Genomic DNA, 27209 nt, shown 5'->3' with positions numbered 1-27209 from the left:
AGAAGTGCAGATCGATGTACAGTCAACGGCAAAGAAAATAGTAGACAAATTGTCCATCAATATTTTCATTACTCTTTATTCCACACTCTGTGTTGTTTTAAGGAATGAATTTCTGTTGATATAAAGCAAATGTTGTCCTCTGCCTAATGACGTTTTTACATCAATTCATGATCATCACATTGTGGAAAACGGACTGAATGAAAATGGTGATGGACAATGTGCCTACTATTTATTTTGCTGTTGGGTGTACTACACGCCTTTTGTCCATTCATTTCATGGTAAATGTTTTTCCTGACACAGCAGCCTGCAAGTTCTTCTTACTATTGCGTCACTCTTTCCCGGCAGTGCAGGCAGGATGAAAAGGGAAAATAGCACTGGATATCCTTCCATCTGCCTACAATGAACTGGCAGGTGTTGAAAGTGCTGGCGTGGACTCTCAGAGGGGAGGGCAGTGAGGCTTGACCTTGAGCCCTTCCTGCTTTGTTCCTTCAGTCTACTGAATGAAATAGTAATACAGATGCAGACCCAGGTTGCTTGCTGTCTGGTGTTTGGGCCTTTGTTGCAGGGCCGTAATTAGGATCTGTAGACCCCTAGGCTGAACCTGTGGTGCGGGCCCTACCGGGGGGAATTTTTCTGAAAATTGAAAATAATATTTTAATTTTAAAAATAACATATTGTAATTTTAAGTAAACATGTTAGGCAAATTTTTTGAAAGTAATATTTCAATTGAAAATAATATTTTAATTTTAGAAATAACGTATTGTAATTTTAAGTAAACATGTTAGGCAAATGCAAGATAAAAAGAAGGAATGTAACAAACAAGCAAATTTTACTTACATTTAATTCAAATACAGTACTTTCCCAAATAATCAGACTTAAAATGAAAGTGTCATAATCTTAGTGGCTAATTGGTTTGCGCCTACGCTTCATACTAATGAAGCTACTTATAATATCTTCAAAACTTAGTTGTCTTTAAAATATCACTTCCAATGCTGAGCAAAGCCAAAACGTTGAGCCTGTCTTCTAACATGGACGTTCGAAGCCTGTTTTTGACCTTTCTCCACTGCTGTTTGTGACCATAAGTGACAGGTACATTCTTAGAACGACCTCGATATTAGGAAAACAATCTTTGACTTTTTTTCTAGGAGGAGTTTATACTTCCAACTATCCTGACTAATGACTTTTTCATTTTCCTCATCATCTTTTTTAAACTCGTGGTAAAAAGCCTTGAATTGAATCAGTTCATTTTCAAATTGATCGTCTAAGTCATTGTTATATGCTTCTACTATGTTTTGAGTTGTTGCAATTAGTAAGTGTATCCAACTTGTTTTAGAAACCCAAAACGGGTATCAACTACTTTTTTATCCCTCAAGCCTCTGCCGCAATGAAGATTCAAATTGATCTATGGCAGGAAGGAAACTCTGGGTTCGAAATCTTTCTGATGGGGTCAGCTCAACTTCTGGCGCTTGGACACAGTCAAGAGGTGCCAAACGCACGTTTATTTTGCGCTTGCGTTGTGTTTCACTTTCACTCTCATACTCATTGCAATTATCTAACTCAGCAGCTTTCATCTCATATTCTTCAAAGCTACCCCGTTTTTTTTTTACTATGAAGCTTGTTAGCGATGTCAGTGTGAGTGTGTTCACGTCCAATCTAGGGTTCTGCAGATTCACTAGTTTTGTTACTTGTCCCAAGATATCATCCCAAAATGCTGTGTAGAACCCCGTTTCCATCTTTGCCATTTTGTTATGCAAACTTATAGCGGTAACACGTGATTGTCCTGAATCTTCTTTGTCCTCTGAAATTTCAAAAAGTTATTTTCTTTTCTTTATAGCTTCGCAAGAGGGCTTTTGTAGCATCTGCTCGGCATGACCAAGGTGGTGTTGTTGTTGTCCCTTTTGGCACGAGAATGGGTTTGTCAGTTTCTGCTCTTTTCAAGCAATCGGTTAGAACTTTATCTGTTAGTTGAAGCTGTAAAATATACATAAAGTGCTTCCAAAAAGTCAAGAAAGCTTACAGCACTCGGCAGCACCCTGTACTGCAAGATTGAGTGAATGTCTAGCGCAAGGCACCCTTACTGCTAAATTCCCACGCCACGCCAAGCGATCGAGATTCCTGAATTCTGACTTAACTCATATCAGCTGTCCACTGAAGAGTTCAGCCGGATTTGCCCACACAACACACAAAATAAACTGCGCTTGACGTCTTTTATGATTATAAGAGGGGCCGCACCACAGCATTAAAACAAAAACATGTTTTTATTTTAGTTTTTCAAAATTAGAAATTTTTAAACAGTTTTTTTGTTTTGGTGCGGGTTCCTTTGTGGTGCGGGCCCATATGCTGCAGCCTAGATAGCCTGCGCGTAAATGCGGCCCTGCTTTGTTGGTGTCTGATGTTTCGGCGTCACCATATTTGGCGATATATATCGGCAGACGATATATCGCCGATATCACGATACGGAAAGAATATCGTATCGTATCGTCTGTCACGATATATCGCGATATCAAATTTCCGATATCGTCCATCCTGAGTTATAAGCCCTCTTTGACCCAGTTTTATTTTTTGAACACTTCGGGTTCGTGAAAAGCTCGTAAAATATAGCATTGACTACTACAAATAGAATGTATAACCACTTCCCCCGCAGCCCCTTAAAAATTTTCTGAGCACGCAGCACGCCATTGAATAGCAGATGTTCGTGCGATATTTCCTGCCATGCTTTTCTAATGAATGCAGCTTTGAAAAGGTTACTAGGTACACGCTTCCTCTCTTCAAGGAAATATATCGATTCAAATGGCTTTACCTCATTTCGCGCTGGAAGGGTGTATTTATAGCAGGGTTGCACGTGAAAGAATGGAGCGACGGGATAGGAGGGGGTTATAGAGTGATCAAGGTCAAAGAAGCATGGAATGTAGTTTTTTTTTTAGAAAGCCTGGACTCAGTTTCGGCACATAACAACTGAAATAACTGGAATGTATTAACATGTTTAGTTAATTATTACCACTTTTCTAGAGGTGGGTCTTATGTGACGTCAGGATGCGCACTACCGCTATGTTTGCGGCCAATTTTATTTGTCGTTTGCAAGGAAATATCCATCACCTAGCGGTCGTCACATCTGCACGTTTGATTTAAATCACGAACGTCAACGTCTTTCAGACAATACCTGCGCGTGGAACAGTGATGAACAGTGATGAAGTAAATAATTTTCTTTTGGCAGGGCAGAGATTGTGTTCAAATACTATGATGTAACTTGTATGTTTATGTTATGTATTTTGTCTACATCTTTTTTTTAATTTATTTTTTATTCATTTTATTTTAATTTTATGTTGTCTTTTCACAATTTTTGTATCATTTTATTCATACATTTATTACAATTACTTTATCAATAGATTTTGTAACTAAATCATACAGTTTATTGTACAAAATACTGTAATAACATATGTATAAGAAATGTAAATTTAAATGTAATGGATGACACGGATTAGGTGGCAGAACAGCCTCAGGCTGAACCTCGCCCACGCAAATAAAGAATTTGAATTTGAATTTGAATGTACAGCATCGCAAAAGCGAGTAAAGAAAATCCCCACTTCTTTGAAGAGGTGGAAAGGAACACTCCCCATGTTATGCTTTGGGCTTCAATGTCAGGAACGTCCCTTTTCGGTCCATATTTCTTTCACGCAACTTCCTTATTGTGTTCATGTGTCTGGTTCTCCACAGTTACCAGCACCTCTGAACTGGCCTCTCAGAAGTCCCGATCTTTCATCGTGTGATACTGCATTGTGGGGTTATATCAAACAGCAAGTTGCCTGCACGCATTACCACACAACTAACAAACTGAAAGAAGCCGTTCGGCATGCATTTGGCACGATCACTTGCACAATGCTGCGTAGAATTTCACACCGTACCTGGAGGCGCATAATTCTCTGTTATGAAAATTATGGTGTCCACACAGACATTCTGGACTAAATTGTTGTCTGTAACCTCCTAAGCTAACATGTCTCGTCTCTTATCATACTCTATTTACTTCAGATCCATAACCTTCCCTCGTCGCAAAATACATAGGGGTTAATGGGATTTTTGGCTCGCCCTGTAGATGAAACACACCTATATTTGCTTAAGTACTGGATTAAAGCCCACTTTAGACAAAAGCATTTCAATTCACAAATAACTGCCATAAAATTGGAGGTTTTAGTTTGACATCCTTGTTGGTATCTAAAGTCTAAATCACCAACCCTGAGACCTTCTGTAAACAAACCGTCTCACCGATTCGATGTATCACTGAACACGGAGACCTTACCACACGCATAGAACTCGCCATGTTGAAAGTGGCTATTCACATGATTATTTTTAGAAAATAACCAATGTTATAAAATATCATTATGTACACAAATCTCTAAGATCATTGAAAGTTACAATGCATATTCCTACAAAATGTTCACGCCTTGCCATGTCACCAAGTCATTCTACGAAGTTCACTATATTTGGCGGAACAAAAATCGTTATTAGGATGCTTGTCAAAGTTTCCAACCGCAATAGATTTAAGAAATTTCTTTGTCTTGTTTTGATCATCATCATCAATATATTTATTTGACTTACAGCATTGCATATGGCTGTTTATGCCCATTATATATTTTATTTACATAAGATACATATTACATAAAATCTACAAACAAATTTCAAATACACTCCTATCTATATCAAACCTTAGAAATATACATTACCATGTTATATCATTTTGTCTAAAATAATGCAAGTAAAATATATTCAATTCGTATGCAAGAAAGAAGCCAAATTTATGGGAAATTATTACTGGTGCAAAGAGTTAACCATAAAGGTGAATCAATAAGTACAAAAGAAAGAGCATTGGGTTTAAAGTGAGACGTCATTTGCGGCAGTGTATCCCATACTTCAAATTGGCCATTGTTTTACCTTACGTAATGAATCCTGTAACAACGCTGGATTTTCGTGTGGATTATTTTACTTCTATGAGTTCGCAATTCTTTCTGCATGCACTTGGTTTTGTTTACAGAAAGTCTCAGGGTTTGGTGATTTGAACTTTCGTCGATAGTTCAGAGGACTACTCTTTTATTGCATTTGGGCGAAATCGACCAATGAGTTTGAAGATGGCATAGCTACTTTAATAGACCTATAAAACTTTGAAACCTACACTTGTTACCAGTAGGCACAAAATGATTTCCATTTCTTTCTTTGTGGCTAGTGTGTGGTGGTTTTTTATGTTTTTTTAAACATGTACAGATGCAAAAGTAATGTTCGGTAAATTGTCCATTACTAATTTCAATATTTTTTCCCTTGCATCCTACGTATGCAGATGTTGTAATTAGCTTGTTTGACGTTTTGTTTCAATTCTTGAAAATCTCACTGTGTAAAAGAAACAGAATAAACGTGGTGATGGACAATTTTCTTGGTAATACTTACGCATCCCACCGTACAATTCAAGAACAGATAAAATTTTAGGCTTTATTGCATCACCTTTTCCGAGATCAAATATCAAGTGAGGTAACTCGTAACGCAATAGATTCGCGGTGAGTTTGATTCTTTAGGGTACGGAGCACTGGTGTACACACAGATGGAGATTTGGGGGCTTATTGGGCCACAACCCCTACCGAAATTTTTAGAAAATCAATATATTCAATTGAAAGCAGTAAAGTAACTGCAACCCCGCCTTAAAATGACCCCATTTCATTTCTTCTCATTGAACAACCGTTAAGAAGGTTCAAAACGGTAAATTTGAAATATTTATTTATTTATTTATTTATTGAGAACACAACAGGCAGATGGCCAATTACAGCGTTCTATAAATTTAGCATTGTACTCATTCATAATATTAATTATAATAAACATAAACTTAACTTACACAATTATACAATACAATAAATTCAATAAAGATTCACAATACAATACAATATAAAATAATGAAGATATAAAATTAAAACAAGTACTGTACAAGGATATAAATTGATTATATATATATACACACACACACACACACACACACACGCACATATAGTACAGGGCTCGAAAACTCCAGGTCGCCAGCTCGCCAGCTCGCCAGGGCGACTAAAAATTTCAGCTTGGCAACTGTGATCTCTTGCTGCAATATTGCCGTTTTTTAAGTTTCAATGTACGAAACTTTGAAGATTCTAAGTTCATATTGCAAATCAGCGTAAGCTAGCAAGTGGTTTTTTTTTTTTTTTTTTTTTTTTTTTTTTTTTTTTTTTTTATTTATCAACGTTGTAAACAATCCATAGAATCAGTAACAATTTCTTACTCTTCGTCCCCAACCCCCACTTCCAGGTTTCTCACATGATTTAGCGATGTTTTGACCGGTGATTCTCAGCTTCTTATAGATGGAATGATTTGCTTTATTTTGCTTCGCTTTTTGTGCCACTTTTGGCTAATTTGCGAAGATGGTAATGAATGATGATATGATGAAATTGATGAACAAACACTCAGAAACATCGAAGCCCAGTCCAGGATTCGAAACCGGGACCCCTAGCGTCGTAGCGCGATGTGCTAACCACTCCGCCACAGGGCTGGCTCAGCTTCTTATCGTATCTACAATTGCTCTCAGAGCTGGCGCCTTCCTCTGAAGAAGATTTTTCGAGCACTGATATTACATATATATATATATATATATATATATATATATATATATATATATATATATATATATATATATATATATATATATTATATTTATATATATATTAATAGTGTAACCCGTCCCCTCTAGAACTCAGCTTACCTTTAATAATTCCAGCCCCTCCGGAAACAAAAATCCTGCATACGTCAATGGTACGGAGGTAATGCGGACAAAATAAACATTTTGCGTTTAGCTATCAGACTACAAAACACGAGAGACTTACAATGACGTCATCTCGTGTCTGCCAATTTTTTGAGGAGGTTGTAAGGAGTGCAATCGGATCGTAGGATTTAGAAGTACTGCATCTTCAGTGATATTTTCAAATTCCAATCTTTTTTTCTTCTGTTTTTTTAATAGTGGCTTGCACAGACTGCAGCCAAGCGTCGACATCTGCCTCGCAGTGCCAATTAGCCCTTTGTGTTTCGAGCAACCGAGCTCCGTCTGACTGATTTGGACGTCCGATGAACCACCTTGACGCCACCCCTGCAGGCAACATTCCGTGTCGGTGGCAGAGCGTTCACCCAAACACTCGTAACCTTGAGACGAACAACAACAAAGAAGTAAACGCAGAGTTTCTCTGGCTGCCATTATTTTCCTTTCCTCGGGGTTTCTGGCCAGGCAGGTGCGGAATCTGCAAACTGTGCCGAGGACGACAACAAAGCTGTTCTTTTCCTACAAAACAACCCGTCAACGTCGGAAACACTTTCCTACGAAATCTACAAAGGGATCTTTTCCACTTTTTGACCCCGCACTATGGCCTCGTAATGCAAAGCCTTGTCTACCAAGAAAAACTAAACTGTCCTTCGCGACCAAATCGCTGCTATATACCGTATATGAATTATTATAACGCCATTGTTTCCATGATGACCAAAAACCCAATATGCTGACCAAGGCAGAATTTAATTTATTTTAAAACATAAACTAAACTTAACGTTTCAACACTCTAGCAAGGTCTTCTTCAGACTCTGTACCAAATTTTGTATTTAAAATAAAGTCTGCCTTGGTCAGCATATTGAGTTTTTGGTTATGAATTATTAAATGATATATTTACTACATTATTAGTTACTACAAAGTTAATTACAAAATATTTAAAAATATATGTGTTATTAAATATATTTAAAGATAATAATTTGTTACTTTTATACAAAGCCTATATCAGATAGTTATTTGATAAAGTAGCAAACTAACAGTAGTAAACAACTGGTTAAAAAAGCCATAAACTACAAACTACAGTAATTGAATGATTTTATTATGAACAAGTTTTTGGTTAGTATTAACATAAACCAATTAGAATTCATACTTATATTTGTTTAGCATTCTAGTTTTACTTTTATTCTGCATATATTACTGGTGTAGATCTGTTAATCGTCTCTTGAGAGAGAGAGAGAGAGAGAGAGAGACAGACAGAGAGAGAGAGAAAGCATGCAACACTCAGAAACACAGACATATTATCCTTCGTTTTTTTATGTTCATTTTCGATATTTTACTTCATAAAGTGTATTTGAAGACAAAAATAATTGCTTACCTTTGTTGTTACAAAGATTTTTGGTGGGAGAGATTTTTAGAACGAATGTTGTTTGGGGCAAATCGCCCCTTTCACCCAAAGATTTCGCACCCTGGTTCGTTCCGCAACGACCATGATGTTGAAAATCAAGAAAGGCAAAATGTATGTAAGACCCATACCAAATGTTCCTTATCGTGATGGGGCACAGTGGCACAGGAATGGGGGTACAGGGATGCACCCCCTAAATCCTTTGATCCGATTTAAACTCCTTGAAAACTTACAAAGAACACTCGCAGCCAGACCGGAATTCGAACCCGCGTCCCCTGGCGTCGTAGCGCTCTGTACTGAGGTCGACTAATGACGTCCGTGTCTGTCATGAATGAGCTATACTTGCAGATCTAATCAGAACCTGCGTTCACGTTTGTAGCATAAAACGAACAACATGACCCCAGCTTAACGGATGTTGTGAGAATCACACAGAGGTCACAACTCTGTATCTTCACAACTTACACGCAATTTCCTAACTTCCTTGTAGATAATTTCGGATATCAGTCATGTTGATAGACAGTTATATCACGGTATGCTGAGTTGTTTCCATGTTGCAGAGGCAGTAACCCAAAATGCAATCTCAATCTCACAAAGCTTTGGATAAAAAATTCTCTGGTAACGCCCCTGTCTTCTCGACTTATTGGATTGCTCATTGCACGAGATACAGGGTGTTTGAAAAGTCGCGAAACCCAAACTTTGATCGCTTGTAACATGAAAACCGTAAGAGATATTTTCACCGGGTATTCTGCGTTATAAAGCCTCGTCCATTGATATGTTTTTCCATGCTCAATATTATCAGTTTACTCAGAGGCCTAATTATGAATAGAGCTAGGATTTGTATGTAATTACTAGACCTCCGATTTTAGGTTTTTAACCTATTCTTTTCTTTTACAGGTATGTAAGAAATAATACATATTTTTACATATTTCCTAGGATATTACATATTTTACATATTTGCTAATTTACTTTACATAAAACTACATATTTCGGCAATTTTTTCCTATCTTCATCCTTTCTTCCTATATTTTCGATCTCTCAAACATGAAGAAAATTTGTATCTCATGTGATGTCATATTTTCTAATCAATGAGATGCATACTGCTTACGGTCAACTAAAATTGACTGCCAAGTCGAAAGACAGGCTGAAGACAAAAAAAACTGTAACTGTTATTTACCGAAAGATGCTGGAGTTTCTAGAAACTCCTAGAAACTTGTCATCGGTAGACAAGAAAGCTACTTTCCTGTATGTAGCGAGTTACACAATATGTTCCCTTGTACAAAAAAGTACAAAACTAGCTATGTACATATTTACAAATTCTACAATAATTTGCGATGTGAAAAGTAATTAATAGTTGACAAAATTGGTTTCTTAAATATGAGCACGTTGCTGTGTTCTTTTGAGTTTATAAATTTGATACACATTTTAATTTGAACAACTTATGTCTTTAAAATTATGTTGAATATGTTCAAATAAAATAAATATATAGCAGAATTCTTGAAATTGCTTGGATACTCGATTATTATTATTAATATTACATATTCTATGATACTACATATTTATCTACATAGCCTTTTGATAATACATATTTAGGTACATATTTTATCAATTATTGTTACACATTTATGTACATATTTTGTACTTTGATATTACATAAAAATCCGGGATCTAATTATGACACTTCGATAATTTCTTACACATTATTCTCATCCGAAATTGGCATTCTGAAAAAATAAAGATTAACACTGACTTCCGCAATGTATTAATTCCTGTATGGAGTAACGGATAATGTTAATCATGGGAAATATATATCTTAATCAATGAAGATTTATAATGCAGAAAACTGGGTGTAACTATCTCTTACGGTTTTCATGTTATAAGCTATCAAAGTGTGGTTGGGCGACTTGTGGAACACTCTGTAGAAAAGAACGGCTGAATGTTTCATCTAATGGCATGGTTGACGGGCATATTCGTGAGATATACAATGCAAGAAATGTCCAGCCACGACGATTTTTTTCTAGGAGAAACAAGAGTTATGACATGTTACATGCTTGAGCATTATGCAAGTAAGAGTAGGAAGCATAATATCACGAAAATAAAAATTAACCGAGAACACGGCTGGTTCCTTGAAAGTTATAAATCTGTGAGAGTTGAGCCTCGTGAATGAATCAGCTCAAGTTATGATATTTTGTGGCCAACAAGGAAGCCGCCTGAAAGTCGTTTCGTAATGTTTGTAGCCAGGAATCGCGGTTTCGTTGCAGGCGTGATGTTGTAACGCTCAGGTCGGGGCCACGAGAATGTTGCAAACGTAGTACGAACTCCCAACAACGTGTCAGTAGTGTCACAACGAAAACAAAACAAAAAAGACTGATTAATGTTAAGCGCTGTGTAAATAAATACCACCCATCTTGCATTTTTTCGTTCTTTTTTTGCACTCAGTGAAATTTTTGTTCTCGTGAAGAAATAAATCGTGCACGTTCATACAAACGACAATGGCTTGCGCGAAGTTCATTCCACTTGTTGATGCAAGTCCCGCACAAGAGATGACGCACTTACGAAGTGTAGAAAGAAAAGAATGCAGACGCACGCACCCATCTACGAAAGCGAGCATAATAATTATCACCTCCATGCATGCGGGATTACGAACACATGCTAACACGCTTCTGCTCTGCCTGTCAAAAAAGCACAGCATTTCGCGCCATTCTTATTTGTTGTCGCTGGCATTTTCCACAGCTTAACCATTAGGCAAATTACTTCAGTTAGGAGCACAGACCTCCGTGGTCGACGTTGAAGAAAGTATAGGCCTCTTCCGAAGAATTAACGAGGATAAGCATTAGGGAATGTGATCCCGGGTCCTTTCTGGCGTCCCGATACCACGGGATTAAATGAATCACAGTCATAGAAATGATTTGCATTACGCAGCGACGCCAACTTATATATGGGCCGTGTGTCCAGAGCCCATCCAATAATTTATCTTGTTGTTACTACTACTATTCAGGAACTAACATTTTTTAAAAAAAATTAAAGATACATTGTTGGCGTGCATTAATATCATGATGCATGGAACGGAGGATTTGCGAGATTTTCTTGTGAACTTGTGTGTTGAGCCCACCCGATGTTTTTCAGAAGTTGATACCACATTACGCATTCCAAGAATATTTCCCGTCTATATCCATCCATGACCAGCGAAAGCTTCCTCCTGCTCTTCAATAATATGCTGAGTTTTTGTTTTAAGCCAAATGTATGCACAGCCTCTGCCGAGTATCGAACTCGGGACCCATTGATTACAAGATGATATTACTAGTGCGCCATAGAGGAGGCCCCTCATCATCGGAGGCTATGTTTACTTTTCTGTGCTTCATTGGCGCGGGCGGGAACTTCACTTCCGGTTTTGAATATAATAACATGGAGTTCAAAGGTGTAAAGGCAGCGTCTTAAGAAAAGGCGACAATCATTGTGTGGCTTTTGGTTACAACACGAGGTTGGGAACAAATATTTTTTCTCGGGTATCTATGCATAGTTTTCAGACAGATACGATACGGAGAAATCAGTTGCTTCAGTCAGTAAAGCTAAAAGACTGGACACAAACACGAGGGAATAGGCTCTATAGTCGACACTACATCACCAGAGTAAATCAAATTAAAATATTTTACGTGTTTCGAAAATTATAATTATCTAACGCACATGTGTTGACTATATTTAAAAATTGGAACTGTTTATAATCATTCAGAATTCCAAAAAATATAATTTTAAGTTAATTTAATGTAATTAATGCAAACTTTATTAGTAAAATTTGTACTAACTTCTAAAGTCTTTTCTTGAACGACACTTGCAAAAGTTAACATAAAATAAAAGAACTGTGCATTTCAATATTGTAACTGTTGTGCAGGATATGCACTCGGCTTGTGGATCGAATAGCGTGAATAAATACATACAAAATAATAATTTCTAACAATACTTGTTTATTTAATTAGTTTAGTAATTATTTATTTAGTTTATGTTTTTAATAAAATAAATTACTGCCTTGGTCAGCATATTTAGTTTTTCATAATCATGGAAACAAGGCTTAATGGTGTTATAATTATTTATTGTATAATAACATTTATAACAGTTGTAATTATTATTATTATTATAATTTCTACTATTCTACTTTTATTACTGGCGTTTACCCCCTTCAAAAATTTCTGACAACGCTCTCTCTAAGCCATATGATAAAATTAAAGGGGTTGTGTTTGAGTACACAATGTCGAAAGTTATGCATTTCACTGTTGTAAAATTGAAGAATTTCAATGTTTATAATTTATGTAAGCTTTATTTCCACCTGCGAAGTCTTAACACGAAACTGCTGGTGGAAGATCAACATTCTATCGAAAAAGATAATTATTTTTCCGTAAATCTTCATCCAAAGGATCCAGGAAATTGCCAATCTTTTCTAGGTACGTTTGTTTATCTATATCACTCAGAAATTTCAAGTGATCCATTTTGTTTCCGATCTTCTATGAGAAAATGAGCTCGGTGTTGATCTGTATTCCACTTATTTACATTGGAAAATTGACCAAACCGGAAGTTCTTTCCCCGTCATCGATAATCGAATTGTCTGATCGATTATTTTTTGTTTACTCAGGAATAACCCCCATAATATGCATGTTATCCTACTTCCTTTTTTCGCCAAAACTCGACTTATTATTACTATAGCAGCATTAACCGTGCCAATACAGGATAACAATGTGCCCGCTATGCTTCTTACCTACATCTATTTCCGAGAAATGGGTGGGCAGGGTATTTAATGCGATTGTTTACATTTGCCAGTTGTTGTTTGCTATAATTTGTTTGTAATTTAAATAAAAAATAAACAATGATGTATTTGTAATAAGAATAAGAATATTGTTCATGTGAACCCTGTGCAGAATTTGCTTTGTTTTCTTCCTTTTAATTATGTTTTATGGCAGCCTATACATGCATTGCCGCTTTCGGTACATATATATTCTTATCACGTTTCACCTGGAGTGATCGAAAGGGAAGAAGGAGAGAAGGAAATAAATGACTTGTCAGGATCAATGATCGGGATCCCGGAGTTACAGTCCCTAGTCCCGAAATTCAATCTATTCGGGATTGCAAAGGATGAAGATAAATGATAAGAAAAAATATCATCATTCATATTTGTCATCAACGTCGCCTTATTTCAAGTGATCTAGTTCTGATTAGCCTATCTGTACATAAATTGGACTTTAAACAAAAGCTCAAACCCCCAGATATTGCTTTACAAAGGTAGAGTGCATAGCATAATTATAAATGAGACACCATTCAAAAAACGTATGAAATGCTGGAAAAAGACCGAGAATGTTGAATAATAAATGGCTATTTATTGTAACGAGAAACAACAAAAAAGTCAAAATTGGTATGGTATGGAATTTTGCGTGATACTGTGCAGGTGAATTTGCTGAAACGCCATCACGTTTGTACGTAGTTCGCCTGAGCACTCGGCGAAAAAAAAAAACTTCCGGGTTCTCAGATCGTGACGCGTCTTTGTCCCACAATGCCATTCTCCCTCGGATGATCACAAAGGACATGGAAAAACAAGAGCTTTCGCGTCCACGTAACTGCGACGATCTTTATCTTTGCTTCTTTCTTCGATCCAGGTTAAGAACATTGCACGAAGATTTTGAATGTTGCAGTGCGAATCCATTTAGTTTCAATACTGCATAACAGTCAGAGTACGATAATACGTCAAAGATGGGTGTAAGCGTGAACAGTGGCGTCAGCGCCACAGTGGCAGGAACGCGAAGTAAATTAAATCAAATCGTTAATCAAATATAACATTAAGTAGATCTCGAAGATTTGTTTTGTAGCTTTATGCAATAATACATGTCATTAGGAGGCTTTGCCCTAAAATGCCTTTTCTTGTTCCTGGGCCACAAAATGTAGGCTGTTACGTTTAAAAACCATTTCAGGCTATTTCTGAGAAAAAAACACGAATTTTGTTTTTACCTATTTCGAAGATAACTCCTATTTGAGATCTTCATCCTGGAAAATGACCAAAATATTTTTATGTTCATTACTTTTAGTGGCTATTTTGTATTTTTCGGTGCTTTTTGTCTGCCTATCTATCCTCATCCTGGTTATAAGCCCTTATCCTCCTTTACTTTCGTAATAACGATGTCGCCACGGATATTGTTAAATTACATAGGGCACTGAAAAGTATCATATTGGAGATGTAAAAAAATTGTTATGAAATGTGTTGATATCAGAAATTAAGTTGTGAGAATTCCTTAAATGTATAATGATAATTTTCTTGCGTTGGACTTTATCTCTAAAACATAAAAACAGGTAAATTATTAGGTGGGCTCGGGCCCCACAGGCCCATATAAGTTGGCGCCACTGAGTGTGAATTTGCAGATGACACTGAAATGTCCAGCTCTGTTCGTCGTATTACCCTGGAAACTGCGTAGTGCGCAGCCAGTATAATCATATGTGGGTCTTGCGCTGTGTTTTGTCCTTTTGCGTTTATGATTGTTATTTCATTGTTGTTGTTGACTTGATTTATTTTGCTAATCGCTGAAGAAGAATGGTGATATGATGAGATGGATGAAGGGACAATCACAAACACACATGGACAAACAGACTGCCTGTGAGTTCAGACGCCAGAGCGTCGTTAGTCTACAAAATGCTCCTTTCATTGTTTCATCTTCATCTTCAGCCAAAACTAGATGAAAATCGAAATAAAGCAAAACAAATCAAATCAACGAATAAGCTACTCACTCGTACGTAGTACACTCTGGACTGTATTTAGCAGACTAACGAGGCTAAGGCGCCCGGACCTGAAGCCAGGATAACCCTCTGAGGGGTTGTGTTTTGTGCTGTTCGTATGCGATTAGGCTTGTCCATTCATCTATTTCATCTTTATCACCATTCATTTTCATCTTCGGAATTAGCAAAAACAGGAAGAAACGCGAAGTTAAATTAATCAAGTCTAATTACTAATGACAACATTCAAACGTGGCTTCCCTCTGAAAACTGTGTATCTGTTACGAAAGACAGAGCTTGCAAAACGCGAATTCACTCGATATGCTCCGTTACTTCCTGCACCACAGAGAAAAAAGAAACAGAGTTTTCGGTTCGTTGGCTTCGCATCCTTGTTCCTGCTGCCAGCCTATTGGCCACTCGCTGGATTTCTTCTAGTCCTCACAGTTTTCGCTGAACAAGTTGAAGAGGCAACACTGGCCAATTTTATCTTTGTAGTTCACATATTGTATATGTCCTTTACAAATTCATGATGATGAATGACTTTTTTTTAGTTTTAAATTAACAACTTCCTACCACACCCAATTCGTAACTTTGTCAACCTTAAATCCCTAACCTGTCTCTTTTGTCTCATATAGTTTATACTAGTATTAACCTTTCTTTCACTAACCCGTTTTCACTAACTTTAAGATATAAAGATTAATAATAATTGTAGACCTAACACTTCCAAGCTTTAGCCTCGGTTACACCATAACCCAGACTAAATGCACATTTTAACCCTACTAACACTTTTCTATGTAAACCAAAGATTATTCTGGACACCGAATAATCATTGGTCCTTTTCTGTTATGATATTAAATCATGCCATCATGTAAACAATGGAAATTACAAATAAAGGACAAAGAACAAAGATAAACGGAGGAATTCAGTAAACATTTTTGCGTAACTGACGTTCCGGTATAATTTAAGGCACCGGGACAATGTATGCGGGTGGAGGAGCGCATTTTTCGGGGTCCCCCTCCCTGTTTTTTAGCTCACATATGACTTTCGATTCGAAGAAATATAGGGCGTGACCTTCGCCGGTGGTACTCAATTGTCAACGTGTCTTCCACGTGGGCCGTGTGTTGTCCATGTTTGTCCCTTCAACCACTTCATCTTGTGCATTATTGTTATTATTTCTTTTATAAAAATGATCAACAAACTGATAAAAATAATGATACGTTTAGGTCAAGATTTTTTCTTTTCCATATTGCTTAAAGCTGTCCGTACCCGATGAAATTAATCAGGAACAACACTTTGAATTCCACGTACACCCAACGACGAAAGAAACAGTAGGCGAATGCGAATTGTCCACCACCATATTCATTCGGTCTGAATTACACAATGTGATGATAATGAATTGAAATAAAGACAATGTCTGCTTTGAACCAACATAGTTTCATTCCTTAAAACAACACAGGATGTAGAATAAAAAAGTAATGAAAATAGCGGTGGACAATTTGCTTACCATTATCTTTGCCGTTGACTGTACAAAGGAAATGACATCAGAGTACGTCATCTTTCTCTTCGAATTCATGGTGAACGTGCAAGAAATCTTTTTTTTTTTTTAATAAAGCTTTTCAAGAAAAGCTTCGACCTATCAGAGCACGTGCTACTGAAATCGATTATCGAAAGAATCATCGAGGCACATCATTTCTATTCTGTTGCGAAGAGAAAGTGAAGCGAGAAGTAAACACTTTGTGACTTGCAAGAAATTAAAGGAGCGGTTACACAACAAATAATAGAGTATATGTATTTCTACAACAGTGAGTGTTGTGACAATAACCAACATTCGACAACCAGCCTTTTTGTGGTGTTGATTTTGCATTTTAATTTAGTCTACAAATCCTTCATCAATGTGTACTATCCGGATAATCGAATTATCAAGATATACGAATTATATGTTGCATCCCCAACTGATACGGGATAATTTGAAACCCCGATATCTGTTATCCGAGGTTTGTGGCTGTCTGTGGTTTATACATAGGCACTACTTGAATTGTAGCTTTCGTGAAGATAAGATCATTGTATGCGCTCGAAACGTTGGAAGCTAACGCCGAGAACATCTGTTCGAGGTACTACTTGGTTGGGCCCAGATTCCCCAATCCACCAGACCCCCTCCTCCGCGGCCTTTCCGTCAATAGTCGTGCTCATGAATGTCCTGTTTCAATGACAATTGAATCGTCTACGGACAGAAATGAATACATAGTATTGTTCCCCCCCATACGAAAGAATATCCTTTAACATTTTTGCTGGCATAAATGCTACGTAAATGCTTCCAAAAAACGTATACGTATCAGATAGTAGGACTTTACACGGAAGCATTTCCTGTAAAATTTCGGTAAGCTTTTGCAATTACATGTAAATGTATAATATATACAGCACGAAAGGCACGTCGAGTTACATCATCTTTGGTGAGTTCATGTTGTTTACAATCGAAACAACTAAAATATTCTTCCCATACATGTACAGTAAACTATATAAAGCATTTATTTAAGCAGCGCCATTGATTTCTACCTAAAATCATTTAATATGAAACGTTTTTCCTCTCGGTTGAATAGTTATCGTGTTTTAAAAATGTGAAGTGATACGTTGTTTACATCTCACGCGGCCGCCATTTCAACTGCACTCGTGGCCTAGAGCTCGCTTCTGATTGGTTACGCTACGAAAAATGATTCGGACCGAGCCTATCCTTGAGAAATGCCATAACATTTCTCACTTTTCACGGTAGCATTTTGGTCATGGCGTAAATCTTAAGGCAGAATTCACACCGAAGAGACACGCGACACGAGAGTTTCACACCGAAGAGACAAGATTCACGCGGCAAGCGACACTGGTTTCTTTGCTCAGTTTGCATGATGGTACCGATATAATTTGCATTGATCAGTTTATTAGTCACCCGAAAAAAAACGTAACAATAGGCATCGTAACATGTAAATTACGTTGTAAAATTTGTGCAAGTTATTGGAACTTGGGAGAGGCATGTTGGACATGAGAAAACTGAGAAATAATATGCACTGACCTCAAACTGTATACGCTAGACTTTTCAGCCTGAATAAAGCGAATACCTTAACTCTAGAGAAATGGTTCTCAACCTTCGTGAAACCATGTGACGGTATTTTTTCTAAGTCAATCCCCTTAGCCGAAGAAAATCGTAAATCTTTACAGTATTTAAGATTTTATGCATGAATTAACATGTAGGAAATTAAATATTGATAAAAAAATTCTAGCATAATCATAAAGAGTAATAATAGTTTGATTACGTGTGTAGGATTGTTGACAAATATAAAAATATGGATGACAAGATGGTAACGTCGTCTCCTTGTAATTAAGTTATCCCGGGTTCGATAACCGGTGGAGGCACCGGGTAGATCCAGTTCTGATTAGTCTATTTGTGCTTAAAATGGACTTAAAAAACGAGAACTCACAACCCAAATATGATATTGGGATTATGATAGTTGTCAACCACTTTCAGCAGAACCTTTCGCTGCTCAGTATAGTTGATACGAGGGCACGGTATCGGGTCACGGCCCAGCGGTTGAGAAACAATGGACTAGAGTACTTTACCATGTTGAGTAATATATGTTGGACTAATGTGCCTCCATATGCTGGCTTTTTCAAATAAAATCAGTCAGGTAAATCGCCAAAACACGGCCTCTTTACACGATGTTGAAGGCAAATTACAGCCGATAACCAGAGCTAGGAATTTTAGGTGCAAAAATTTGCCAATAAAGGTGCAAAAAAGGTGCTAAAATAGGTGCTGATTTTCAGATGTAAAATTTATTGTTAGCAGTGCATACATATATGATTAAACTTGTCTGGATAAACACACAGAGTATTCTCTGGTTTTAATATAACTAAGCAAAGAAAATTCTCTGATACATTAGAAAGCGACATAAAGGAAAACAAGCTTCTTCTTACTTGCTTAGAATTAGTCACCTAGAAAACTGTTAAAATAGATTACATTCAAAATTTCTATGTTCTTCTGAGTGAGGCTACATCTGCGGTCACTAAGCAGATACTTGTAAGTTGAGAAAGAACGTTCAACGTCAACAGACACAAGTGGTGCGTATTTTGTTTTCAACCGGTAATCCACATTCTTGTTGCTCGCGACTTCTTGAACATCAGGGTTTTTGACTAAACTTTGTTCTAACTTCTCTTTCCTGACCCCATGCAGCTCTCGTTGCACATCCATCAAAACAGCCCACTGTGCTTCCTTTTCAGGACACTGCTTCTCCAGTTTTGTGATTGCAGTAGTAAGGAAAGAGAAGCCATGTACAATATAGAGTTCATCTTGCAATTCCTGTTTAAGTGCAAGTTTCTTGGCTTTTTCTACAGCTGAGGAATCACTAGGCAAAGCATCTAAAAATTTCGATATTACATGGAAATGATTGCAAATAAACACTGCAGCTTTTAACCATGAACCCCATCCAGTGAGGATGGGAGAGGGTGGTAGTGGAAGTTTCGTAATTTCTACGTACTTCTGTATTCTAGAAGGAGCCTTTTTCAGTATTTTCTTAATGCTAGAAACAAATTCGTTCACATATGTATATTCATCTTTAAGAGCTTCACAAACTCGATGCAAAGCAGGAACAATGCAGGTCACATGTTTTAAGTTAGGATACATATTCTTCAGATTAGAAAATGCAGCTAACATGTAAGATGCTTGGTCTGTAAGAACTAACCAAACACTATCATATTTTACGCCCTCCGGCCACAATACAAAACATGTATCATTGAAACTTTGCATTACACTTGCATTATCTGTTTTGACGAGAAAATAAGTTTTTAAAAGCATGGGTTTCACTTGATGTCCATTGAGAGGTGCTACTAAACTGTTCAAAACGTACCTGTTTTGCCTATCTGTGGTTTCATCTTGTATGAAATAGACTGGATGGTCAGCTACTACTTGCCTGATCTGAGAGATTTTAGCTTCATAAAGAGGTTGAAGGTAAGATTTCCTTAAGGTGCTCTCATCTGGAACTGACTTCCCAGTATATTTTTGCAAATATGATTTCATGACAGGATTGTTAAGTTTCGAAAGAGGTATTCCACACGTTATAAATGTCCTTGCTGTCTCACTGAAAAATCCATTTGTATTTCTGGAACTCGAAGATGCAAGCGCTTCACCAATGAATTGCTGTCGCTTGCCACCTTTACCATCTCGTAGTTCTTTATTCCTGACGTGCTTCCCACTTTGTGCTGCACAACCCGAGTGCGTTGGCATTTGTCATCAACAGCAATAGAAATATCACACACATCACACCTCAGAACAGATCCATCACTCTGAATGCCGTCACCGCTAAACTGTTTAACAATGTCCTGCAGTTTCCCAACATTTTCTTTATGTTTTGGCATGGTGAACAAGAAAATCTGATGCATCGATCAGTCGATCACAGACTGCAGTTACCTTGCTCGCTGAGACTGGAGAAGGAAACGAAAAGAAAACAGGTTTCCTACAACAATTCGTAAACAATACAGCATAGGACAAAAAGAGCACAACTTCTAGCAATTGTAATGCGCCATTGTTGGCACTGTTTAAAGTCCGCGCGCTTAATACATTAACGTCCAAGAACTGAAGAAACCGATTCATTGTTGTGCTGTAAACAAGAATCGCGTGCCAAGAAGCCGTGCCTCGAATGTGGGTGGGGTTAAACAGCGCGCGAGTTGTATTAAAAAAATGATAAAGATGCAAAAAGGGCAAAAAGGTGGAAAAGGTTCTGAGATTGTGAAAAAGGTGCAAAAAGGTGCAACCGAAGCACCATGAGTAGAGTTCAATACATGCTTATTTTGGGGATGAGTCACTTTTTTACCCATTTTCACACAAAAAAATTTTAGGTGCAGCACCTAAAATTCCTAGCTCTGCCGATAACTGCATCAAAAAAATTGATGAAAAGAAGGTTGTGCTTAAATCTTAAAACATTGTTAAAACATTGCATATCGATACTTTATTATACTGTATCAGCAAATTAGAGGTTCAAATATGATCCCGGCTGGGTTATCTTCCAGAGTCTAAATATAGCTCGTTCCAATGAAGCCATCACTGCGCATATGCGAACAACAAACTGAAGCGACACCTGCACGGTATTGAGAAAACGGCACAGTCCGAGAGACACGTGTCTCTTCGGTTCGAAAGGTTGCATTGATTACTGAGTGTTGACTTCCAAGCGACACGTGTCGCGTGTCTCTTCGGTGTGAATTCTCCCTAAGACAAATGCAAGGGAAAATGCTTGCGTCTAAAGCGAACTTAACAGTAGAAAAGCGAAGCAGTGGCGGGGGGAGGTGGGAGGGTAGTTGCACCCCATTTTCTGCAACTTTTGCCCCCGACCTATGATGAACCTTATCTACCCCCAGTTTTGGAACCTAATCACCGCCACTGAGTAGAATTATGTGCGAACAAATCGCATGTTATCGCGTGCTAACGGAACTAACACCAACACTACTTGCTTACTGATAACCTGTTCAACTCGTGTTTACAAAAAAACAAAGAAACAAACAAAAAAAACAACAAACATCAAGGAAGAAAGGGGACGCGGCCCTGAGATCTGAAGAAACCTACCGTTGTTTACACCCGACACAGCTGAAGCCACGAATGTCTGCAGCTTCTCCATCAATACTTGATCAGCGACGCGCATAAATGTAAGGACTGCTAGCACGTGCAGCAAGCAGGATGCACTCAAGGTCACCCTCCGTCTTACACTTTAGTATCGGTGGCGAAATAAAAACGGGAAGTTATATCCTTGAACATGGAATGGAACTTTGTTCGTTGGTGGAATCGAGCAGTGGAAAGTTTGGTGAACGAACGGCCGTGAACGTAGGAGACGAAGGGGAACGACAGATCACCCATTCATTGCGACACGCGGCATGAACTGTCTCCATTTCTTCCTGCCCTTGTCCTTCGAGATTATGCACCAGTTGTGCATTTATTTCAATATCGTCGGATTGGGCACTGCTATTGAAAAAAGGGTTTAGTATGCAAGAAAGTATGAATTTGTCTTCATGTTGCAAGTGAAAACTGTTTTTCAAGTTGATTAGTAAGCTAGACACGATGTTGGAAAAATATGATTAGGTTTATGGACCCAATAATTTCACGGAACGCCATGGCATCTATATCATTTACAACTTTCGTACCTCCCCGATGGTGTAGTGGTAACATCGTCGCCTTGTGATCAAGGGGTCCCGGGTTCGATACCCAGTGGAGGCACATACTGGTTCGGAACCCACTTTAACCTATAAGCCCAGTCTCAATTAGCCTTTCTGTGCATAAAGTATACTTTAAAAAAATCATTCAATCAATTTTATAACTTATTATCATTTAGATCGTTCGGCACCCACGGCCGTCTCCCACCGTCCTCTAACTTCTGAACTTAATAAGACTAAGAAAAGCAGCCATTGCGAGCGAAGCGAGCAAGAAAATTTTACGAAAAGTATTTTTAGTTGCATAAAATTTGAAGTTGTGGGCGTTATTTGCCCCCTGCAAGTGCACTTGGCCGTCAATGTTGCCCCCTTGCCCCCCTAGAACTCATTTCCGACCAAGGGGGCATTGTTGCGCCACTGGATTGTGGCAACACAGAAGTGTCCGTGACTGTACAATAAGAAACAAAAAATACAACACAAATCGTAACTTTTTGAATAATTTAGTAATTTACATTTCATTCCGAAATGACATTTATTTAAAAATTGCAATATGTAAATATGCAAGACAGTCTAATGTATCATTACACTTGCGAACAAACCAGTAGACAATACATTCTCTGTAACCACAATAGTATGTTCCCCACCAGTCAGTTTGAGAACATTGGACGGACCCGTTAACCTCACCAACACGTGTTATCGCATGGAATCTAACGAGCAGTGTTGCCACATGAGGAGAAATTTCCCTCTCTGCAGGGAAATCGACGTAAAATTTTAGTTGAAAAGGGAAATTACAAGAAAATGTCAAAATCGCAAGGACATTTGAGGATATTAGGCTTACATATTACATTTTGTGTGTTCGAAGTCTGTCTTAATATAAATTATTCCCACCAATAACAATCAGTATCTTCCCATTGTTTCATGTTTTTACAAATTATTGAAATAACACAAGTAGCATAAGCATTATTGGGGAACGTTTCTCTTAAAACTTTTCGCATTTTAAGTCGCAAAGTGCGTAATTTCATACAAAACTCTATTATTATTTTTCCATTCATTCAGTCAGTCCTAATATTTCTGTAAATTGATATGCTATGCAGTGTGGTATATGACTGGGCATGAAACGGTATTTCCCCTGGCTACTGCATCTCCCCCCGGTTGGTAATTATCGATAGGGGACTAATATATGATATCCTGATGATCAAAGATAATTGTTGGAACTTCTCCGCCATTGGAAAGTTTTCAAATACCGCTAACAACAACGGATGTTGTTTGTGACCTCGGTTCTAATATGAAGGGAAAATTTAGACTTTAGAGGGAAATTTGTCATCTGAAAAAGGGAAATTATACTGTTCTGGCAACGTTGCAAACGAGGTGCTTAATTCCATGATTAGTATGGTTCGTGAAATGCGTGGAAGGAAATCTATTTTTTTCTTTCTTTCAAAACAGTGCATACACCTCAATTCGTTATTCCCGTATTGAGGCCGATCGACGGTGAGGTAAAACGACATTTTATTTTGCCGGATTTTAAGTGAACAATATGAACAGATTGCAACTTTTGCAAGTAACACGATATTCTATAGAACATTTAGATGATCACCTTGGAGCAGCAGCAATTTATACTTTAAACTGTAGTCCAGTCCGGATTAGCCTATCTGTGCATAAAATCAACTTAACACTCAGTACTATTTTTTTTTCACATATTCTGATCGTTAGGGCCGGATGGTTATGTACTTAAAATACCTAAAATACAAGGACGTTTTTAGGGGGGTCAAGAAATGCGGACCCTCCCCCAAAGACTTACTAACTACTAAAATTAAATAATGAAAATATACTTGTTGTTTATTCGAGGGTTATTTATATCTTATTGGCAGGCAGGGATTATATTGGGATCATACGACTTTGAATGAGAGTAATTTATACTTGTAATAATTAGCAGGAACAACGTCACTTTTCATCAACTGGATCTAACATCCTTTTTTGATATTCAATAAATATTCAATTCTTTATCTATTTGACATTAATTTCCTTCACAGGGGTTTTTGTTTACAATTTTCCCGACCTTAACTATACGTAATACTATCCTTCCAATATTGGGCAGTAGCGCTATAGGATTACTTATTTATTACTATACCGTCTTTTAACCTATTTATGTAATAAAAATATATTAATTAATTTGAATATTTTAATACTATTTTAATATAATTATTTTAATTTAAACATTATTATTATTATTATTTTGAGACATTTGGTTCGCCCCCCCCCCCCGAAATATATTTCTAGACACGTGCCTGCTAAAATATGCACTTTAAATGTTTTCTTTTAGTTACCCCAAAGTCGCTACATGGAAACAAATATTTGTTCTCTTTTTTCAGCTCCTACGAATTGACATCTTTTAAATGTAAACGTCGCATGGTCGGCACTCCTACTGAGTACGGCCCGCTTCCCTTAGTACGAGGGTCACTATTTATATTTTGAGCCTTGGCAACACTGATTGAAGTTGGGCGCGATTTGACGTTTGCACGGAATCGTCTGGCATTATTGACCATAACGTACTTCAAATGTTTTGTCAATAGCTTAATTTGTGTTGTTTATGTTGCCTTGGAAATTGCGCGACAACAATAAAATGGAATTAACTCGTGAACATTTTCGTGCGATGATTTTTTTACGATTTTCGATGTGGATTATCAAGACAAGAGTGCATCGATCAACTTACTTCCACATTTGGCGATGAAGCCGCATCCTTTGCCACTGTGAAACGCTGGTATAACGAATTTAATCGTGGCCGCCATTCGCTCACCGACGAGATTCGCGAAGGTCGTCCAAAATCAGTTGTTGTTCAAGAAAACATTGATGCTGTGCAAAACCTAATACTGCAAGATCGTCATGTGACATACTGTGAGTGTGAGATTGAGGCAACCATAGGCATTAGTTCCACCAGCATATATAAAATATTACATGATCATTTAGCTGTGAGACAGGTATGTTTCTCGTTGAATCCCACACAATTTGACAAAAACTCAAAGAGACGCTCGCGTCAATTGGTGCAAACAAATGCTCAATAAATACAATCGTGGTGCTTCAAAAGACGTATATAAGATTGTAACAGGTGACGAATCATGGATATATGCATATGAGCCGGAACGTAAACAGCAGTCGACTGTATGGGTGTTTCAAGATGAACCCAATCCAACAAAAGTTGTTCGCGCTTGAAGCACATCGAAACAAATGGTCGCCTGTTTTTTCGGGAAAACTGGTCATGTGGCAACTGTGCCTTTAGAGGAACGTAGAACGGTCAACTCTGAATGGCACACAACAATTTGTTTGCCAGAGGTCTTCGGTCAAATACGGAAAACAAACAAACGCCGTCGGATCATTCTTCATCAAGACAATGCCAGCTGTCACACATCTCGTCTAACAACCGACTTTATGAACAGTCAAAAAATCGAATTGATGGGTCATCCGCCGTACAGTCCTGATTTGGCACCCAATGACTTCTTCTTGTTCCCGAATGTCAAGAATAAATTGCGTGGACAACGATTTTCGTCGGCGGAAGACGCCGTTGATGCGTTCAAAAACCATATTATGGAGGTGTCTCAAGAAGATTGGAAAAACTGCTTTGACAAATGGTTCGAACGAATGCAAAAGTGTATTGACCATAAAGGAGAATACTTCGAAAAACAATAAAGCAGTTTACAATGCCAAATTCCTGTTTTTTCATTGTTAGGCTCAAAATATAAATAGTGACCCTCGTAATCACGATATTACCTCGATTTAAAAATTCCAGAATTCTTTCAAACGCCGTCTACAGTATGGTGATTAGCCCAGGTCTTAGACTCAAAATACGCCACTGCAGCTTCCAAACACTACAGGAAGACGGATAACATAGAATATTTATTTCTTTTCAGCCTGCGAGAGAGGTTGGAATCGCTATTGAACCGCAGCGTTGCAAATAGCTGTAAAATCCTTTGTTGGGCAGAAAGGGGGGCGGGGGAACGACCTTTGTTCCGCAGACTGCATAGCGTGATGTTTTTTTCTAGAGCGTGGAGGAGAAAGCACGTCTCGCCTGTGTTTGTAAATACCAGATATCGACTTCAACTGAAAAAGAGAACACGCCTGCCATCTGGCGGAAGAAAACAGTTGCAACCTCGAGAAATTTTCGCCCAGTGTTGCAACATCATAAAGAGCATTCCGCGAAGGGAAATAACCACGTAGAATTTTAGGTGGCTTTTTTACCCCCTAGACGAAGAAAAATTAAAAGGGAAATTGAGACTTCTTGTTGTGGCAATATTGCTTCGCACAAATGTCGACCGAGGCCTACCAATTACTCGAGTATAATCAAGATATCTAAAATTATTTAATATTTCAAAAGCAAGAAACTCCACGTAAGTGTGTGTGTGTGTGTGTGTGTGTGTGTGTGTGTGTGTGTGTGTGTGTGTGTGTGTGTGTGTGTGTGTGTGTGTGTGTGTGTGTGTGTGTATACAGGGTGTCCACAAAGTCCTGCTGCCGTTACGATAAAACTTAACTCCTAAACTATATGAGATAAATACATGCAGTTTTTTGCAACGTGTTCTACAGCTCTCAAAGTTTTATTTACAATTACAACACTTCCACATGCGCCCCGTTAGTTGCCCTCAGGACGTCGAGATGGTATTCGATCTCCATCCATACATGCTGCAGCACTTATTAAAACTTTGAGAGCTGTAGAACACGTTGCAAAAAACCGCATGTCTTTATCTCATATAGTTTAGGAGCTACAGTATGTTTCATTGTAATTGTAGCAGGACTTTGTGGACACCCTGTATATACGTATATAGGTTATATATAATTAGATTTGGAGAATTCATATGCATTAAAACCTTAAGAAATGTGCATGTAAACAAGCCTATAATATACGCAATATGAAAATTTAACATGAAAACTTTTAATTACGAATGTAATTCTACTGCTATCATACAAAATAAGAAGAAATACACATAAATGAGTGTCAAACCCAGAAAAGGAGGTTTGGTCTTATTTTCAGCAATGTATGGTACTTGTCCTATTTTTGTGTTTGACTTAGTTTTCAAGTCTAAATTATTTCATTTG

At 37.7% G+C, this 27209-nt stretch overlaps 1 long non-coding RNA gene across 1 annotated transcript; it reads right to left on the bottom strand.

Annotated features, from left to right (window-relative positions):
- Nucleotides 1-305: 305 nt before the first annotated feature.
- LOC145980724 (uncharacterized) lies at nucleotides 306-21623 on the bottom strand. Its single transcript, XR_014440875.1, has 2 exons — nucleotides 21550-21623; nucleotides 306-633 (listed from the first exon to the last, which is right to left on the bottom strand). It is a non-coding gene; the product is annotated as an uncharacterized LOC145980724 (long non-coding RNA).
- Nucleotides 21624-27209: the final 5586 nt, after the last annotated feature.

Source organism: Lepisma saccharinum, chromosome 28, assembly GCF_977018435.1.
Source record: "Lepisma saccharinum chromosome 28, izLepSacc3.1, whole genome shotgun sequence".
Taxonomy (NCBI): domain Eukaryota; kingdom Metazoa; phylum Arthropoda; class Insecta; order Zygentoma; family Lepismatidae; genus Lepisma; species Lepisma saccharinum.
Note: the sequence above shows the minus strand (reverse complement) of the source record. Positions and strands in the feature narration are given on the sequence as shown.